We start from the raw sequence: 17,031 nt of genomic DNA on the forward strand, positions 1-17,031 counted from the left end.
CACCGAGTATCCCATAAATGTCACACATGCTGTAGCATCTCCCTGCTTGGGGGGTAGAGAAACAAATGCCAAATGCTCTCCATCTCATCTTCTCGCCACCACTCCAACTCTCTACTCCCTGTAACAGCCATGTGTCTTTAAATGTTCGCTTCACTTGATGGCTCCCCTCTTCTGCCCAGTCCCTCACTCTTCAACCCATTTGTCTCCCACCCACCATTCCCCTGAAACTGTCCTTGGTAAGGTCTCACTAGCAGTTAGGCTTCTTTTCAGACTCCCTTTTCATCTGACAACATTCCTGCCACAGCTCCAGACTCTACATCTTCTCTGAAAGTCAGTGAAGAAAAAGAGATTCCCAGCAAAATTCTCACAGCCTCTCTGGCTCTGCTCAGGGCTATGTGCCCATCCTGGGTCAGTCATGGAATACACAGAGGCTCTTCTGATGTCCTGACCAAACTCTGATACAAAGGTCTCCTTTTTAATGGCTGCATAGTATTCCATTGCATGAATGTATCATTATTTATTTAACCTGTCCTTTGCTAATGGACATTTGGGTTTTTCTAGCAATTTACTAACATAAATAATGCCAGGATGCACTTTCTTGGACCTTGCCCACCTACATACACACTCATACTCACACAGTTCTTTCTTCAGCAAACTCATAGAGCTCATGACTGCTGAATTGTGCTTTTTGCGTTTTTAAGGATCTTTCCATCACACCACCAACATGTCACATTGTATGTTCCTGTGACCACTACAAGGAAGAGAAGGGGGGAGGGGACCCTGGAGGCTGCAATGTCTAGACCTTGTCTTCGTTGTCTTCAGTTCACTAAATGTAGTCCAGCTGCCAAGAAAGGAGCTCTATGAAGTTTAACCTAAAATTAGAAGAAAAAAAAAACTTCAAATTTCTATGCAAGTCTCACTTGCCTTCTAATTTCTCTGGGTGACCTGGGGGTGCAGGGGGAGGCAACTTTCTCCTAATCTGTTCTGCCTTGTAGCCTCTGTTTCCACCATAACAGTTCACAGAAACTGTTAAAAACCTTGAAATTTCCCATTTCCCTTCTTTTGCCATTGTCTAAGAGCTGCTATGACCCATGCTGCAGAAAGAGCCTCTACCACATCTCTCCAACCTCCATCCTCAAAGAGATGACAGCACCCCCAGACCAATGCCTGACTTCTTAGCCCTTGTCTTGGCCCCCTGCTTTGTGGTACTGGCCTTGCCTGTCCCACAATGCCCTTATTCTGCCAACCCATCACTCTGAAGCTATGAATCAGCACTTCTGGTTAACTAAATGCAGCATCTCTCAGAATGTCATGTGTTCTTTCTGCTTCTGATGCCTGATTTTTAAAAAAATAATGTCTTTACAGACCTCTCTGGGCTAGCTTCAGTTTAGAAGTCCTAGAACTCAGCTCTAACACTATCCAGATCTGCAGTTAATACCTGATTACACTTCCTGTCCTTTTATTGTTGATAAATAAGCTTTCTCTTCCTTGACTTGCGGAAAATTTTTTTGCGTTTTTTTCTCTTGTGCCTTCACATGCTCAGTGCCATGACGAAACACCACCAACCCGTCCTTATAACAAAAGTGCTCTTCCTCCACCCTCTCCCCCCACACCCAGCAGGGAGTGAAAACACAGACTGAAAATATTCTCTCTCCTACCCCTTTCTGATGGGATCCCTGCCCCTCTACATCAGCATTTGCAACTCCACAGGGGTTCCCAGTGAAAATCCCAGCCCCCTTTGGAATCAGGTCTTCCCTCGGGTCACATTTGCTGATATTTTATAAACAAAACTTTCTTTTACTGGCACTTAGTAAACTGAATGAACAAGTATCAGTACTATTCATAGGGACTTCGCTCGTGGTCCAGTGGCTAAGACTCCGTGCTCTCAATGCAGGGGGCCCAGGTTCAATCCCTGGTCAGGGAACTAGATCCCATATGGCGCAACTAAGAGTTCACATGCCACAACTAAAGACCCGGCACAACCAAATAAATAAACATATATATTTTTAAAGTACTACTCATAAAATATAGAGAGAACTTACAACTGCCAGCATTGTTTCTAAAGGGTGTTACAAACGCTGCACTATTGACATTAGTTAACACATTTGTTTTAAAGACTCAGTTTTATCAGAAGCTTTAAAACAGAATCAGGAATGGTGTACAAGTTATAGTCTCTACCTTGTGATTATTTTGGTTTTCCAAAGCCTAATTTTTTTTTCTAGATCTGCATACACTAGTGATTCTTTATCCTGTGAAAGTAGCACTTTATCACTGCATAGCTCCCTAATTCCCATTTACTCACAAGATTTAGAAGAGAGGAGCTCAAAAGGAAAGTTAGTCAACTTGAAACAAAATTTCTACTAAGAAAAAAACTAAGCGGGCTCCCCTGGTGGTGCAGTGGTTAAGAATCCGCCTGCCAATGCAGGGGACGTGGGTTCGAGCCCTGGATCGGGAAGATACCACGTGCTGCGGAGCAACTAAGCCCGTGCACCACAACTCCTGAGCCTGCGCTCTAGAGCCTGCGAGCCACAACTACCGAGCCCTCGTGCCACAACTACTGAAGCCCGCACGCCTAGATCCTGTGCTCTGCAACAAGAGAAGCCAGCTCAATGAGAAGCCTGCATACCGCAACGAAGAGTAAGCCCTGCTCGTTGCAACTAGAGAAAGCCCATGCGCAACAACGAAGACCCAACGCAGCCGAAACTAAATTTAAAAAAAAAAGAAAATAAGAAAATAACTAAGGCTTGAAGCAGAAGAAACCCCAGCTGGCCTATTTCCATTACCTAATTAAGAAGGTAAATCAAGGGACTGCCGTGGTGGTCCAGAGGTTAAGACTCCACACTTCTAATGTAGGGGGCACAGGTTTGATCCCTGGTCGGGGAGCTAAGATCCTACATGCCATGCAGCGTGGCCAAAAAAAAAAGGAAGGTGAATCATTATATGAATGTTTGCTGATTTGATTAATTTGGGGGGTGGTGAATTACCTTTGTGGTATTCAATGTCTCAGTCTATAATAATGCACATATGTACATATGACTCTTTTTTAAATTTCCTTCCTTTTTAAAAATCTATTTATTTATTATTTATTTATTTATTTTGGCTGCATCGGGTCTTACTTGTGGCACGCGGGCTCTTTGTTGCGGCGCATGGGCTTCTCTCTAGTTGTGGCGTGGGCTCCAGAGCACGTGGGCTCTGTAGTTGAGGAACACGGGCTTCGTTGCCCCGAGGCATGTGGGATCTTGTTCCCGTACCAGGGATCAAACCCACATCCTCTGCATTGGAAAGGGGATTCCTAACCACGGGACCACCAGGGAAGTCCCACATATGACTCTTTTAAAGGACAGATTCTCTGATCCCCCAAGTCCCACTGGAGCCAACACTTTTCTGCAGTCCTATGAGATCCAGGATTGTTTTCCTCTGGTTTCTCCCAGAGTGTGGCACATCTACCTCTGGAGGTACCTGAGATGACTTTTGGAGGTATGTGAACACATTTTTAAATTTCAACAGGTTTCCAATATTTATTTTACAATAGATTACTTTTCTATAGCTACAGTAGATTATTTTTCTACAGATAGAAAAAAACCTAGCTAGCATATCAAACTCCTGAATTCATGGGTACTATTGCTTAGGGTGAGATTAAAGTGTCACTAGTAGATCCAAAGATAAATATTAAGTAAAAACTGCAGAAAAAAGGACACAGATATGACAAAAATCAGGAAGGTGGTACAAGGGTGACTGAGGTTGAGAAGACCCTGCTCTCTCTCTCTCATGCTGCCTGAAACATTATGGTACTTCTTCAGAGTTCAATAATGTGATACCTGACCCTCATCCATCCTTTTTCCTGCAATATTTCAAATAGTCTGCCACAGGCAAGGTGAGTTAACTTAGTGGCTGGCTTCCTGTGCACCCTGTTTCCTGCATAGCTGGTGCAGCAAAGCAGAACCCACCTGCCGAACTAATTGTGCTGAATTTGGGCATCAGAGAAGATGCCGGTCATTTATCTGCTCAGTGGCTGGTGAGTTCTTTTGGATTTGTTTTACTTTCGAGAAAGACGAAGAGGGAGGTGATGATCTCCTCTCCAGGAGCCCTGGGCAGCTGACTCGGGGTCACAGGACTTGCTGGCTTGGAGGCATTTCAACACCAGGCTCGGGCCCTTGCAGAGCAAATCCCATGACTCCAAGGGCCTGCCCCCATTCGGTGTTGTGCCAGAATGCCCCTGTGAATGATACTGCTCAAGTGAGCAGGGCCTGGAAAAATCTTCTTATAAGAATTTTACGGGAAGAAAGTGCTTGATCTTGTAGGATTTAATTTATTTGAACAATTGTCATTTATTTATTCAGGCATAACCTTATTCTAGAAAGGATATGAGATGACTTACAAAAATACTCACAATAAGATAAAACTTTAAACAAGTAGATGAGGAAACTGGGGCAAAAGGAAAGTGAGAGCAGGAAAGATAAAATGGAGCCAAGGATGAGGACTGTCACCAACATGCAGGCAGTACGGGCTCTGCGCTTTCTAGCGGTGGTGGCACAGGGGCCTCTAGGCTTCCTCACAGCGTGAAGGCAACAGTGAGTGATGAGCCCATAGTGACCCTGACTTTTTTCCTAAAAAGAGAACACGAACAAACAGCTGCTCAGGACAAGGCTAACCATTCCATGTGCTGAGATCGGAGGAGTTTCTAGTGTACATGTGATGCCTTCAATAGCATCCTCAATAATGTCCCTAGGATGCACCATGGTGGCTTCACAGGGCTGTTTAATACCAGGTCCTTCAGCAGAGGTGGACAACTGATTTTTGACAAATATCTGAAGGCAATTCAGTGGAGAAAGGGTAGTCTTTCAACAAACGGTGCTGGAAATTTGGATATTCACATGCAAAAGATGAACTTTGAGCTGTACCTCACATCATACATAAAAATTAATTCAAATGGACCATATTTTCACTTTAATGTTTAATTTAATAGCTGTATTGAAGCATAATAAATAGTTTATTGCTCACATTTAACGTGTACAGTTAAATAACTTTGACACACGTACATATCCAGGAAGAATGGAATTGCTGCTGAGGGAAGGTAGGCTACATCATCAGTCAAGGTTCAGCTGCAGAGAACAGAATCCACTCTAGCAGAAAATTCCACTCTAGTTGAAGCAGAAAAAGACATTTCAGAGTATAAAATGTTGTAGGGGATCATTACAAGGGCAAACAATAGAGACTCTACCATGAGCTTCTAGGAACAACTCTCAGTCTCATGACCAAGCCAGAGTCAGCAAGCTGCCTCTGCTAAGCTAGGAAGCCACCCTGACTTCTGCAGGCCTCAGAGCTCTACCACTTCTGCTGCACTCCTCATTAGTAAAGAGATGCATGTGCCCTGCCTCTCCTCATAAAATCAGTTCCAAATTCAGGTCTTGCAACTGACTGTCGAAGCCTAACTGACATCTGGAACTCTAGCTTCAAGGAAGTCTGGGCAATGTAGTTTTTAGCTTTCCAGCCTCTGCAGTATTGGAAGGCACTTTATTTTATTTTTATTTATTTATTTATTTTGGCTGCTTTGGGTCTTCGTTGCTGTGCACAGGCTTCTCACTGCAGTGGCTTCTCTTGTTGCGGAGCACGGGCTCAGTAGTTGTGGCACGTGAGCTCTAGAGCGCAGGCTCAGTAGTTGTGGCGCATGGGCTTAGTTGCTCCACGGCATGTGGGATCTTCCCGGAGCAGGGATTGAATCCATGTCCCCTGCATGGGCAGGCGGATTCTTAACCACTGCACCACCAGGGAAGCCCTGGAAGGTACTTTAGAAGGAGCTTGGGATAGATGTTGAGCAAGCAAATCCACAATAGCCATCACGCTGTGGAAGGAGTTGGTTTGGCAGACAAAATCAGGAGTTCAGTTTTGAACATGATAACTTTAAGGTATCTTTTAGATATAATAGTAGAGGTGTATAGTAGGCAGGGGAATGAAATGCTGCAGCATAATATAGTGGTACAAGCACAGATTCTGGGTCTTGGGTTGGGTCTGGGTCTTGAACCCAGTCTGCCGGTGTTCATATCATACCTATATCATTTATTAGCTGTGTGACATTGGAAAAGTTACTTAACATCTCTGTGCCTCAAATTTTATCACCTATAAAATGGGAATAGTAATAGCATTTGCCTAAGTAAGGTTGCTATGAAGACTTAAATGAGTTAAGTTTTGTAAAGTGTTTAAAACAGTACCTGTCACAAAAGAAGTGTGTTTGCTCTAGTAATAATTACTATTGTCTTAATTACTAATTATTGTTTAATTAATAATGCAGGTGGTCCTCTATATCATGGGTTCTGGGAAATAATGAATTTGTGCTATTTTAAGCCACTAAATTTGTTTTGTTACATAGCAACAGATAACCAATACAGTGGCCTAAGTATGAAGTGATATTAAGGAATTATTAAGTTAGAACTGTTACAATTTGGAGTTACAAAACATGTTCTTTTTACCCTGGGGTGCTGCCTGACTGCCTCTCCCAGAGAGCTTCAACCCCTGTCTTGGGCCCAGTGACGCTGCCTGGACAGTATGTGCTGACCAAGGCAGCCCAGCCTGATGCCACCCGCTCCTGTTCCATCCAGCCCCAGGCCCTGGTGGCTTCCACCCCTGCCTCTACCCTCTGACTGGGCTTTGCATGTTCCACTGACCCAGGGAGGTGGTGGGTGGAGGCACCAGGCTTCAGTTGCCTTCTGGGGTAGAACACTAACCTGACCACGGCGGGTCTGCCGTGCTCACCCCGGTGAAAGCAATTCCAATTTAAAAAAAAAAAAAGGTGATTTTTTTTTAGTGATACATACGGAAATATGCAGGAAGTGTCTGGGATTTATTTTTAAATAATGGTAAAGAAATAAATAGATAAAAATATATGAAGAAAACACGGTAAAATGTTCGTAATTACTAGATCCAGGTGATGGATATACATGGAATCATTGTGCTATTCTGCTTTTAGATATGTCTGAAATTTTTCATATTAAAATGTAAATATACATATGTATAGATGAGTGTGTATATAGAGAGAATTCTGTCTTAAAGCCCCTTTCTCCTCCTCCTCCTCCTTCATCCTCCTCCTTTATGTTGATGTTTCCTAATTGTCCCTTTCATTTGTCTCACGAGGGTATCCCCTTTGGGTGGACTGTATTTCTAAACGATGTCCCTATTAAAGCATACTTTTATAATCTTCTCCTCTTAAAAGTTGGATTAAGCCTGCAAACTCCAGCTCTGTGTGTCCTGGAGTCCAGTGTGAGCCCCCCCAGGGGGACAGCCACCTCTTCTCAGCAGGTCTGGTTGAGCCCCTGGGGGCTGGAATGTCCTGGAACAATGGCCCTTATCTGCTGCCTTTCAGGGGCCCTGGCGTGCTCTCCTGGTGCCAACCCCAGCTGTCTTTTTCACCATTCTGAGCTCTCCTCCGGCACCTCGGCCGAGCCTTAATTCTTTCTCAGAAACCCGATTCCTTCGGCAGAAGCCATGTGTCCGCTCAGGCCCCATCTGACAGCTGTGGCCCCTGGCCTGGCCCTACAGACATTCAGTGTTCCCTTTCACAGGCCGTGGCGTGTCCCTGCCAGAAAAGTCCACTTCCTTTACGAGTCTCTTTTTCATGGTGTCGCTCTTTGTGGCCTTGAGGGTCATGCCAATTCCTTGCACACTTGATGAAAGGATTTGGGGGCAGAAAACTTGAATCAATGGGGTCTTTTTATTTTTGAACATCAGTAAACAGCACAAATCAGTTCAATGAGTTCAGACTCAGTTATTTCCATGCTTGGTGCAGTCTCTACCCAGCATTAAATCCCACTGAAAATGCCTCTTATTATCTCCAGCTAATGAAGAATGTTGCTCTTTTTTCGTGGTTTGAACACACTCCAAAACACTGGCCTGAAAGATCAGTTTAACACTGGACAGCACTGAATACAAAAATCTTTAACTTTCCCTTTTCTACAGCTCACTGACGTTATTCTAATCGTTTTCTTTCCTCTTCATTTATTCTGCTCGCTGACAGTATTTTTATCTGTTTGGTAGTGTAAAATGCAACCATTTGTTTTTGAGACTAATGAAGACATGCCAGGATCCTTTCCATTGATTCAGTTACGAATAATATAATTAGAGATTAAGAGGTCCAGTTAACCTGTTAATTTGTCATAGTTGTACCTCCATCAAAACGGCCCCTTCCCCTTCTCACCTGTGTCATTCTCAATACCCAAACCCAGGAAGAACACTTCACAGTATATTGTGGCACCAGCAAAGAATATGACCCTCAGTATTTTTTACTTAAAAATAATTGGTGGTATATGAATTTACTGAGAAATAAAACCACAGAACAAATATTCCTGAAAGAAGATTTTTTTTTTTTTTTTTTTGCGTTTCACGGGCCTCTCACTGCTGTGGCCTCTCCCGCTGCGGAGCACAGGCTCCGGACGCGCAGGCTCAGCGGCCAGGGCTCACGGGCCCAGCCGCTCCGCGGCATGTGGGATCTTCCCGGACCGGGGCACGAACCCGCGTCCCCTGCATCGGCAGGCGGACTCTCAACCACTGCGCCACCAGGGAAGCCCGCTGAAAGAAGATTTTAAGGCAAAAAAATCTATATATATTGTCCCCTGTAATACTGAATGCCTCCATATTTTTAAAAGGTTAAATCTTTTATAGTTAAACCACTAATACCACGAGCATAAGTTAAGTGGTACCAGTGATATAGCTTCATCAGGTACTGATAACACCTAGTGAAACCCTCAGCCTAGCCAGAGGGTTCAGTGGCAGATTCCAGAACCAGACTGCAGGGGTTCAAATCTCAGTTCTAGTACTTACTAACTGTGTGACCTTGGGCAAATTACTTCACCTCTCAGTACCTTAGTCCCCTCATCTGAAAAATCAGAACAATTAGAGTACCTATTGTCTCCCCTCCTCACCTTGGTGGGTTGTTGTGAGGATGTAAAACACTTAAATTATCGTCCAACATATGGAAAACTATCATTGTCATTGCCATTGTTGTTATGCTGGGTGGATGACCATTAATTCTCTCTACTCTAGCCTCACAGCCCTGCCAGAATGTTCTTCCTGCAGCACTGCTACCATCCTTTCTCACACTAGCCCACACTTGACAAAACCTCTGGCATTCTTCCACTCATCAAGTGATCTGCCACTCCCCCTTGGGGGAAGTTCCATTTCTGTGGCAGGATAAATCACCAGGCTTTCACTCAGAAGGCAGAAGTGATCAGGAAACCCCAGGTCACAACATGAAACAGATCTGGTTTTTCAAGATCCTTATTAACTTAAAAAACTTTAAAAAAAAAATTAACCTAGATGGAAAGTTGAGTTAATTTTATTCCTCTGTTTGAAGCACATTCTCATTAGTCTCCACATAAGTCTGTTCCCTTGTTTTATATTTTACTTATTCTCTTATTCACTTTCCTCACTCCCATCTTCCCCCACCCCAGCATTCTATGTTTAAGGTGACTCTCTGTTTCAGACTTTGTGAAAAGGCGGTGTGGCAGTGGTGAATGCGTGTGTCTCTAAGTTACACATGTGTTATGTGTGATGTTCCCCCTACAGTCTTAAGGTCCACGCGGCTGTGAGGACTTCTAGGCTTCTCTTCTCCCTGCTGCCTAGTACCCCAGAGCACCAGTCCTTACATCTGACTCTCCTGGTCCCCAGGTGACAGACACCCAAGTTGCTCCCAAACATCCTCTACAACAAACCAGGGAAAAGAAGGATTCTCGGAAGATGGTCTTGGGAAATCTTGCTCCTACGTGGATGAAAATAAAATTGGATCCCGACCTACCACTACGTATGAAGTGAACTCTAGATCGATTAAAGACCAATATCCGAAAGCTGAAACAATGGGATTAATAGAAGTAGGTGTGGGTGACTATCTAAGTGACCTGGGGGAGTAGAGAACTTCTTAAACTAAACCTCAAAAGCATGAAAGTCCTTGAACATTTCTTCCATTCACCTTGGTTTTCCAGTCCTCCCTCACCTCTTGGTCAGCCCTTCTCAATTGCCAAGAGGTTATCTTTTGTTTAAAAACAAAAGTGGAACAACAAAACTTTCAATTCGTCCTTCCTGTAAATCAAAGAGATAGTCTTTTTTCTAGGGTTTTCCTTCATCCAGCTCAGGGGTCAGTAATCTATGGCCCATGAGCCAAGTCTAGCCTACCTCACAGTTTGGTATAGTGTGCTTAAAAAAGGTTTTTACATTTTCAAATAGTAGAGGAAAAAACAGAAGAAGAATATTTTGTGACACTTGAACAACCTATGAAATGTCAGTGTCCATAAATAAAGTTCTGTTGGAACGCAGCCAAAATCACTTATTTCCATCTTGTCTACACCTGCTTTCTCACCGCAGCTGCAGGGCTGAGTAGTTGTAACAGAGACTGTACAACTCACAAAGCCTGAAGTATTGACTCTCTGGCCCTTGACTGGAAAAGGTCTGCCAACTGGATTGCACGCCCCTTGAGGGTGGGAGTCGTATCCAATAGGTTTTTTATTACCCTGATGTCTTAGCACAGGGCCTTGCAGGTAACCAGTGCTATTTATAACACATAGGACTACTTTTGGCTGCAAGTAACAGAATACCCTACCGATAGGGTTTTTAATTCTAACGTAACAAGGAATCCAGAGATAGGGCTGGCACTGATTCAACAACTCAAGGTCTCTTCCCCTGTCCCCTCAGGGTTGCAAGAGAATAGAGATAGCTCCTCAGAGAGTTTCTTCAAGTGTCCATGTTCAAAGGCAGAAAACTGGTAGCAACATGGGCAAAGAAATGACCTGGTATGGGGGCTTCCCTGGTGGCGCAGTGGTTGTGCGTCCGCCTGCCGATGCAGGGGAACCGGGTTCGCGCCCCGGTCTGGGAGGATCCCACGTGCCGCGGAGCGGCTGGGCCCGTGAGCCATGGCCTCTGGGCCTGCGCGTCCGGAGCCTGTGCTCCACAACGGGAGAGGCCGCAGCAGAGGGAGGCCTGCATACCACAAAAAAAAAAAAAAAAAGAAAAGAAATGACCTGGTATACCCTTCTCTTATAGGAGAAAAAAATATTCCCTGAGACAACCCCATCCCAGCAGACTTCCCCCCTTAGTATTAGCCAGAAGTGGATCATGTGCTCACTTAGGCCAGGGGCTGGATCCCCTTTCCTTGAGAGCTAGAGATCTCCACCCAAAACTCAAACGGCATCAGAGAATGAGGAATAGGGCATGGCTTTGGAGTAGGCAAAGAATAGCGTCTGCCTAAGGATTAACTTATGATGAGGCTGATTTTTGAACTTGGAAAGGCAACCCAAAAATTTGAACTATTTTTTTCTGAGTGGAACCAAGCAATAGCTTGACTCCAACCTTCCCTATGATTGATAACTCATTTTAAAAGAGAATAAACTTTTCAAATAGTCTCAGATGGTTTTCATACTGTAGAAGCGCCAAAATTGAGCAGCTTTTACAAGTTCTGCACGGTCTTTTCTAATGAAATTTAATGGTCCACAGTCAGGTCCCTCAGCTGCACAGAGTCACATGGTGGGAGGCCATAAATTGAATAGCATCCCACAGCCTGCCCTCTTATAGTCAAAACTCTTATATGCATAATGGCTGGTCCATCAGGATCACGGGAGTGATCTTTCACAATGGTTAAACAAGCAATCAAACAGAACGATAGTAATGGCTTCCAACCAAAGCACGCTGCTGCGTGTAGGAAAGAAAGGCCAGGATGTGAACACACAGGTTCCAGAGAGATGTGAAGCCAATGCCCAGCATGTGATCCGGGCCCCTGTGATTCAGAGCCGCCGGCTCTGGCAGCCTGCCCCAACAGGTGGTCCCTTTGATTCTCCCGACTCACGTGTTTCACATTCTGTTTATGAACCTCTGCACGCTCAGTTCAGCAGATGAGCAAATGAAGACACAACCAAGCAAGGACAAGTAATAACAAGAAAAATAACATAACTTTTAAACCTAGAAATCTCGAAATGCCAGCTCTGTAAAGAGAGTGTTATGGGGCTTCCCTGGTGGCGCAGTGGTTGAGAATCTGCCTGCCAATGCAGGGGACACGGGTTCGAGACCTGGTCCGGGAAGATCCCACATGCCGCGGAGCAACTAGGCCCGTGAGCCACAACTACTGAGCCTGCGCGTCTGGAGCCTGTGCACTGCAAGAAGAGAGGCCGCGACAGTGAGAGGCCCACTCACCACGATGAAGAGTGGCCCCCGCTCGACGCAACTAGAGAAAGCCCTCACATAGAAACGAAGAACCAACACAGCCAAAAAAAAAAAAAAAAAAAAAAAGAGTGTTATGATGTGATGGGTTTTATATACTTTTAGAAGATTTGGCTGCTCTTCTTGCTCAATATCAGTGTTTCCCAAATTTTTTTCAGTCTATGACTTTGTGGGATCTGTCCCCACACTCTTGTCCTGTTCGGACAGTCCCACCTGCCTTTAAGGCCCAGGCATGAACATAATCCGCACAGTCCTGCGCGCGTCCGGAGCCTGTGCTCCACAACGGGAGAGGCCGCAGCAGAGGGAGGCCTGCATACCACAAAAAAAAAAAAAAAAAAGAAAAGAAATGACCTGGTATACCCTTCTCTTATAGGAGAAAAAAATATTCCCTGAGACAACCCCATCCCAGCAGACTTCCCCCCTTAGTATTAGCCAGAAGTGGATCATGTGCTCACTTAGGCCAGGGGCTGGATCCCCTTTCCTTGAGAGCTAGAGATCTCCACCCAAAACTCAAACGGCATCAGAGAATGAGGAATAGGGCATGGCTTTGGAGTAGGCAAAGAATAGCGTCTGCCTAAGGATTAACTTATGATGAGGCTGATTTTTGAACTTGGAAAGGCAACCCAAAAATTTGAACTATTTTTTTCTGAGTGGAACCAAGCAATAGCTTGACTCCAACCTTCCCTATGATTGATAACTCATTTTAAAAGAGAATAAACTTTTCAAATAGTCTCAGATGGTTTTCATACTGTAGAAGCGCCAAAATTGAGCAGCTTTTACAAGTTCTGCACGGTCTTTTCTAATGAAATTTAATGGTCCACAGTCAGGTCCCTCAGCTGCACAGAGTCACATGGTGGGAGGCCATAAATTGAATAGCATCCCACAGCCTGCCCTCTTATAGTCAAAACTCTTATATGCATAATGGCTGGTCCATCAGGATCACGGGAGTGATCTTTCACAATGGTTAAACAAGCAATCAAACAGAACGATAGTAATGGCTTCCAACCAAAGCACGCTGCTGCGTGTAGGAAAGAAAGGCCAGGATGTGAACACACAGGTTCCAGAGAGATGTGAAGCCAATGCCCAGCATGTGATCCGGGCCCCTGTGATTCAGAGCCGCCGGCTCTGGCAGCCTGCCCCAACAGGTGGTCCCTTTGATTCTCCCGACTCACGTGTTTCACATTCTGTTTATGAACCTCTGCACGCTCAGTTCAGCAGATGAGCAAATGAAGACACAACCAAGCAAGGACAAGTAATAACAAGAAAAATAACATAACTTTTAAACCTAGAAATCTCGAAATGCCAGCTCTGTAAAGAGAGTGTTATGGGGCTTCCCTGGTGGCGCAGTGGTTGAGAATCTGCCTGCCAATGCAGGGGACACGGGTTCGAGACCTGGTCCGGGAAGATCCCACATGCCGCGGAGCAACTAGGCCCGTGAGCCACAACTACTGAGCCTGCGCGTCTGGAGCCTGTGCACTGCAAGAAGAGAGGCCGCGACAGTGAGAGGCCCACTCACCACGATGAAGAGTGGCCCCCGCTCGACGCAACTAGAGAAAGCCCTCACATAGAAACGAAGACCCAACACAGCCAAAAAAAAAAAAAAAAAAAAAAAGAGTGTTATGATGTGATGGGTTTTATATACTTTTAGAAGATTTGGCTGCTCTTCTTGCTCAATATCAGTGTTTCCCAAATTTTTTTCAGTCTATGACTTTGTGGGATCTGTCCCCACACTCTTGTCCTGTTCGGACAGTCCCACCTGCCTTTAAGGCCCAGGCATGAACATAATCCGCACAGTCCTGCCCCACAAAAACTTGGAGGAAATAGGTGCAGGGGTAGAAATTACAAATTTATAGGTAGCGAATAAAACACTTTGTTTCACAAAGGCATCTTCCTTGACCACTTCAGTGCATAGCCTTAACTTTGTAGATCAATGTTTCCTAATGCCAGAAGAAGGTAAGGAAGTGGTCAGAAGAACAACAACAAAACATACTTAAAAATTTAAACTTTAAAGCATTGACTCCTGCCATGAACCATAGTCTACCCAAACTTCTCCCAGAAATTCAAATACAGCTATGGAGTTGCTCTCCCTGCTTCAGTCAAACATTACACTTTTTATGACCTGTTGTCAATATTATCGGCACCCCCAATACACACACACACACACACACACACACTCAAAAATTGTAATAAAATTTGCATTTTGTGGCAAACGGGTGAAAAGAAAGGGATCCATGAGAATTGGTGTCAGCTTCCAACTGTATCCCCTTCTCCTGGGTCCCTGGGAGAAGCAGGGGGTGAGGCCTGTGATGCTGGGCCCTAAACCTGACTCCACTCACAGGTCTTGGCTCTGGAACAGAGCGTGCAGCTGGGCACACACTTCACTGAACTGGAGTTCTTTTGCATTTCCGTATTTAGTTCAAGGTATTGAGAAAACCCCTGTTTCATTTTCAGTCATTTCATGTAAAGGATTAGTGAATAGATACCATTTAGTTCTAAAACTACATAAGCTTTAGAATTCACATGATTCATAAAAGAAAGATAAATAAATGTGCAAGAAAGTTTTTGTCCAAACCCACCAAATTAAGAAAATGCTGAAGATAAAGAGAGCAAGATGGAATGTAGCCTCTTTATAAAAACTGATCTGGGGCTTCCCTGGTGGCGCAGTGGTTGAGAGTCTGCCTGCCGATGCAGGGGACACGGGTTCGAGCCCTGGTCCGGGAAGATCCCACATGCCGCGGAGCGGCTGGGCCCGTGAGCCACAACTACTGAGCCTGGGCGTTTGGAGCCTGTGCTCCGCAACGGGAGAGGCGGCGACAGTGAGAGGCCCGCGCACCGCGATGAAGAGCGGCCCCCGCTCGCCACAACTGGAGAAGGCCCTCGCACAGAAATGAAGACCCAACACAGCCAAATAAATAAATAAATAAATTTATTTTTTTTTTAAAAACTGTTCTGCTCTAACGAGAGAGATTGTTATTATGTGTGTGAGCTGAGGTTTGTTTCATTATAGTTATGTATGTCTTCAATGAAATCACATTCTAAACATTTTCAGAATTTTCCCATATATACTTAAATCAGAAGCTTGCTGCTTTTTATGTGAAGGAAACTTCAATTCGTTTTATACATTTCATGTGAGAATTGCAATAGCCCTCTCTTATTGGCATAAGGCCTCCAAACCTCAATCAATAAGAGTGGTCCAGAGCCTACTCTATGCCTTGCCCTGTGCTAAGTGTTTGTAGATACTTACTTTTAAGTAATAGTCTCTTCAATTCAGTGACTAGAAAAGTGTTCAAAAGTTATTAGAAGATGTGATGCAATAAAAAGGAAGTAGTATTACTTATGCAGTACTCAAAATGCAGAACCTGAATGTAAGCATGAGGAAGCATGAGACAACCCTAAAATGAGGGGCATTCTGTAAAACACTGGCCAATACTCTTCAAAAATATTAATGTCTTGAAAGATAAAGTAGGCTGAGGGAATGTTCCAGATTAAAGAAGACTAAAGAGGGCTTCCTTGGTGGCGCAGTGGTTAAGAATCCGCCTGCCAATGCAGGGGACACGGGTTCGAGCCCTGGTCCGGGAAGATCCCACATGCCGCAGAGCAACTAAGCCCGTGCGCCACAATTACTGAGCCTGCGCCCTAGAGCCCGCGAGCCACAACTACTGAGCCCGCATGCCTATAGCCCGTGCTCCGCAACAAGAGAAGCCAACGCAATGAGAAGTGCGCGCACCTCAATGAAGACCCAAGACAGCCAATAAATAAATAAATGTTCCTTTGGAAAAAAAAAAAAAACAAGAAAAGAATGCTGGAGACAGAGTGGGCATTAAATCAATTATGTGTAATGGGAACTCGACCTCTGTGTTTCCTCTTCTTTATCTCCACTCCTGGGAAATAGGTCAGAGAAAACAATACCAGATGTGCATTAAAACATTGTCCCTATTACACTCACTTTCCGTAGAAATCAGGCTTGACCCTCTGCCCTGGCTGTAGGGTGAGCATGTCACCCTCATAGCTCCCCTCCAGCTGTGGCCCCCAACCCTTGACTTGTTTGCCTGGAGCAACACAAACTCCAGGCCACTGCTCAACCCGTGGGGAGGCTCTTCCTGTCCCTCTGGAGCTGCTCTGTGTGACACACCAGCCACTGGCACATGTAGCCACTGAGCACTTGCAATGTGCTGGTCTAAATAGACACATGCTGGGGCTTCCCTGGTGGCGCAGTGGTTGCGCGTCCGCCTGCCGATGTAGGGGAACCGGGTTCACGCCCCGGTCTGGGAGGATCCCACATGCCGCGGAGCGGCTGGGCCCGTGAGCCATGGCCGCTGAGTCTGCGCATCCGGAGCCTGTGCTCCGCAACGGGAGAGGCCGCAGCAGAGGGAGGCCCGCGTACCGCAAAAAAAAAAATAAATAAATAAATAAATAAATAAATAGACACATGCTGTAGGTCTAAAATACACACTGGACTTCAAAGACTTTGCATGAAAAACATATAAAATATCTCATTAACAATTTTACACATTGATTACATGCTGAAATGATGTTTTAGAGATATCGAGTTAAATGAAACATAGTCTTAAAAGAATTTCAACTGTTTCTCTTTACTTTCTTAAAATGTGGCTGCCAGGAAATTTAAAGTTACACACATGGCTCACATTATATTTGTACTGGACAGTGCTACCCAGCTGGGACTGAGCAGCCCCTTTCTTCGTGCCCTCAGTGTGCACCCTGACATATTTCTACCGTAGCACCTGCACATGCTTCTTCACCTGGCTGCTAACTCCCACTGGACTGCCAGCGCCATAATGCTTGGTGCCCTTTTATCCTCAGTTTCTAGCATTGTGCCTG

The sequence above is a fragment of the Physeter macrocephalus genome, chromosome 5 (genome assembly GCF_002837175.3).
Source record: "Physeter macrocephalus isolate SW-GA chromosome 5, ASM283717v5, whole genome shotgun sequence".
NCBI classification, from domain to species: Eukaryota; Metazoa; Chordata; class Mammalia; order Artiodactyla; family Physeteridae; genus Physeter; species Physeter macrocephalus.